Here is a 4,410-nt window from a genome sequence, read left to right as displayed (position 1 = left end):
TTAATATATTCATACTTTTTTGCCGAGGTCATGAGCGTTCATTTCTTCCAAAGTACAATGTGTTTGCTAGCTCCCCCTGGTGATTAAACCAGGGAAATGTCATTAGGTTTGTTTTTTACCAGTTCATCCTAAACACCTCAAACATCTGAACATACCTTAAAAATTATAGCGGCACAAACAAAAAATTTTGCTGCACAAACCAGCACAAACGTAGCACTAACGTTTGACACCAGTTTTGTTTGATTCGGTTAATGTGGGGGGGCTGCTGGAACTTTTGAACTTTAATTTTTTGTTCATATATTCAAAACAAAAGCAGCACAAACAAAAATTTGCGCAGCACAAACGTAGCAGAATTGTTCGGCACCAGTTTTGTTTGATTTGGGCAATGTGGGGGGGCTAGTTGACCTCTGATGACCTCTGGAAACTTTCATTAAAATCTCGAAAACGATGGCGGCACAAACAAAAATTTCTGCTGCACAAACCAGCACAAACGTTTGACACCAATTTTGTTTGATTTGAACAAGGTGGGGGGGCCAACTTCACTCAGGTCTGTTGGGGCCCTGCATAAAAATCCCTAACACACTACAAAAAAAGGAAACAAGTATCAAAATGTAGAAAGTGTTAAATAACACTTTATTAGATCAATTAGCAGAATTATGTTTTGGGTTTTTTTTGCTCAGAATGACGGTCACCCTTTAAGTTTATCCATTTTAGTAATTCACTTTGTTGGTCAAAAAAAATCTTAAACAATGATAGAAAATGAAATAGTAATTTGAAACTGGAATTTAAATGCTTATCTATGATTTTTTTTTCCCCTAATTGCTGTCTTCATGTCTGCAACTTTATTGTAGTATTAAAGCCTGTAGCAGAATAATCTACTACTTGACTGAAACTGTAAAATTGTAATATGGCCTTCACAGTTATCTTAAAGGGCACCTAACAACCACGATTCTACCTATAAAGGTAGATTGGGTGGTAGGTGGATGTAAGGGTCGTGAGGATAGCTCTTTTTAGAGCTAATCCTCACGTCCCCGCTAACTTTTAATAAACTTTATTCCCTTAATATGTAAATTTAGTTATGCGGCTACTGGGGCGTGGAGTAGCCGGGCACGAGGCTACACGGCGCGGCTACTCCACGCCCCAGTAGCCACGTTACTCCCCCTATCCTGTTGTGTGCGGCCCTCGTCCGACGAGCCTGAGTTCTGCGCATGCGCAGTAGCTCCGGCCTCCGAGCTGTGGCTGCTCAGACGCGGGCCTGCCTTCTGCGCATGCGCAGAACGCCAGCATGTTGGACGAGGGCATGCAGCTACTAGGAGCTGCGCACCGCACACAACCCGGTAGGAAGAGTAACATGGCTACTGGGGCATGGAGTAGCCGCGCCGTGTAGCCTCGTGCCCGGCTACTCCACGTCCCAGTAGCCGCACAACTAAATTTACATATTAAGGGAATAAAGTTTATTAAAAGTTAGCGTCCCTTACATCCACCTACCACCCAATCTACCTTTATAGGTAGAATCGTGGTGGTAGGTTCCCTTTAAATATTACTGAAAATCTGTGAGTAAATGTCAAACATGCTGTGCATGTGTGATAACCAAGAAATATTTATAAACTAAAAGTCTTCTGTAAGGAACAATAGAAAAGCTCATATTTGTTTGTAAACTCCAACTAGATTGTCAGGGCAAAACTTCTGCATGGAATGTTTAGGTTTCCCAAGGAAGAGCTGAGTAGAAGACAAACCTTGGAAATGGAAAGTGCTTCTATCCCTCAGCCTGTGTTCACATGTGGCGTTTACCTTGCATTTTGAAATGCAACGCAAAGGCTCCCCCAGCGATCACATGTTGATGTATTATTGTGTTTCCATCACATTCAGTAAACACTGTGTAACAGCCTCATACAAGTAGTCTAATCTAAAAAATTCCAAATGCAGTGAAATTGGTGAAAAAACACATTTGTGCTATTTTCTTCTGGAATGGATTTTTATGGATTTCACTGTACACCCCAAATGACATGCCTACCTTATTCTTTTGGTCGGTACGATTACGGGGATACCAAATTTGTATAGGTTTTTAAACCCTCCTGTAATCTTTTAAGAATGTACGACCTTTTGATCACTTTTTATAGAATTTTATTATTTTTTAAAGGGGTTAATCCGGGTGGCCGCTCCGCGATGTGGCCGGCTCCTCCCATCCTTCCCTATCTCTCAGCGTTGTAAGCGCTGGGAGATGGTGTCGGATGGGAGCTTCTGGTCGTCCGGAAGCTCCCTGTGCGCCCTTGTAATCAAAACGGCGCACAGAGGAGACGGACAGCGGCGCAGGACATCAGCAGCACCGGACGAGGTAAGTAGATGTTTATTATTTTTAAATAGCCCACCCTAGTCTGGCCCTCAGTAAATTTTAACACCCGGATAACCCTTTTAAAATGGCAAAAAAGTGCAATTTCCGACTTTAGGCGCTATTTTCCTTTACGGGGTTATACTCATTGTAAAACTGTTATTATATTTTGATCGGGAATTTTTAGATGTGGTGATTCCTAATGTGTTTATGATTTTTACTGTTTATTTATATTTATATCAGTTCTAGGGAAAGGGGGATGATTTGAATTTTTAGATTTTTTTATTAATATATTTTTTTTTTACTTTTTTTTAATTTTTATTTTTACTATTTTTCAGACTCCCTGTGGAATTTTAATCCAGGTTGTCTGATCAATCCTATCATATACTGTCATACTACAGTATGGCAGTATATAGAGACTTGCCTCCTCATTCATTACAATGTGCTGATCGCACATTGTAATGAAAGGTTTAAAACGAGACAGCCTTGGGTCTTCGGAAGATCCCAGGCTGCCATGGTGACGGATCGCTGCTCCCCGATGACGTCACGGGGAGCGACGATCCTCGCCAAGATGGTGGCGCTAGCACCGACCGTGGGTGTTAGCGGTAAGCCTTTGATGGAGACAACAGACAAAGGCTGCAGTCACATGTTCCACTAGCGTTGCGTTCATAATGAGACGCTAGCGCACAGGGGTTGGCCAAAGGCAGAAAAAGTTTGGGGAGTGATTTTACTGGTGGGAGGAGGCAGATTTAAGCAGGGAAGCCTTTAGGAGATAGAACTTTTTTCTCTTTCTATGCTCAAATTACAAAAGAATTAACTTTTTTTTATTTTTTATCTGACATGGGCATATAAGGGCTTATTTTTATTTTTTTTTTAAAGATTTCTATTTTCCAATGGGTTAATTTTTATGCTAAAAATAGCATAATGATTAGGATTTATTAACTCTTTCCATGATAAAATTATTCTGTTGGTTAGTATGATTAAGGAGAGACAAACATTTACAGGTTTTACTACTTTAGCAAATAAAAACACCTTTTTTTAAGGAAGAGCTATAACTTTGTCATTCCTCAATCAAAATAGGATTGATAGGGCTTGTTTATTGTGTTAAAAGGTATAATTAGATTGGTACTATTATAGGGTACCTCTGCTTTTTTTATTGGTTCCTATCACATTTCTTAGGGAGGTACAAAGCACTAAAATTAGCAATAGCTGAAAGGCTATTCTGCCAGGAAGAAGCCATTACTCTAAGGGCACATTCACATGGCCGTCTGCGGGGACGTACATGCGGCCGCAAATTTAATAATAATAATTTTTTTATTTATATAGCGCACACAGATTACGCAGCGCTGCACAAAGCATGTCAAATTGGTCCCTGTCCCCATGGGGCTCACAATCTAAACAACCTAACAGTATGTTTTGGAGTGTGGGAGGAAAGCAGAGTACCCAGAGATGGCAATAGCGGCGTGGCGCAGATACGGTGCCACACATGTGTGGCACCGATCCGGGCCGCACACCACAAAAAGATAGAGCATGCTATTCTCTACTCTCCAGAACACGGCGGGCATACCGCGTGTGAATGGACCCTTAAAATGAAAATAAAGCCAGAGCTTAATTTTTGGAGACGTGCCCTGGGGTCTGACAAAAATAAAAACTGTTTGGCCAAAATGACCATCGGACAAAACAGGTTACGGTTGGGGTAATTATTGAAATTATTGAAGACCTACAAGATGACTGTTTATCTCTCTGCGTTCTGGGATTGCATATCCATCTATTGCATATTTAAAAATATGGCGCTGAAAAGAACTTTTTTCCATAAAGATTTTACTAGAAAATACAAATCTTGTTATAAGAGAAGTAAAAAAAAAGAGCTATTACAATGAATTGTAAAAGGGAAAAAAAAGAGCTATACGCAATGAATTGTAAAAGGAAAATTAGTCACAGTCATGATCCTAAACATTGCGCAGTGTGAGGAACAGAACGCATTACGTGGTTACACGCAGCAGATCTGAAGCAGGTCAGCTGACTGGAGGATATGCGCCAAATGTTTTTTTTTTTTTTTTAAACAACAAACTTTATTCACG

The sequence above is a fragment of the Engystomops pustulosus genome, chromosome 3, assembly GCF_040894005.1.
Source record: "Engystomops pustulosus chromosome 3, aEngPut4.maternal, whole genome shotgun sequence".
NCBI lineage: Eukaryota > Metazoa > Chordata > Amphibia > Anura > Leptodactylidae > Engystomops > Engystomops pustulosus.
The sequence above is the reverse complement of the archived record's forward strand: the minus strand, read 5'-3'. Positions refer to the sequence as shown.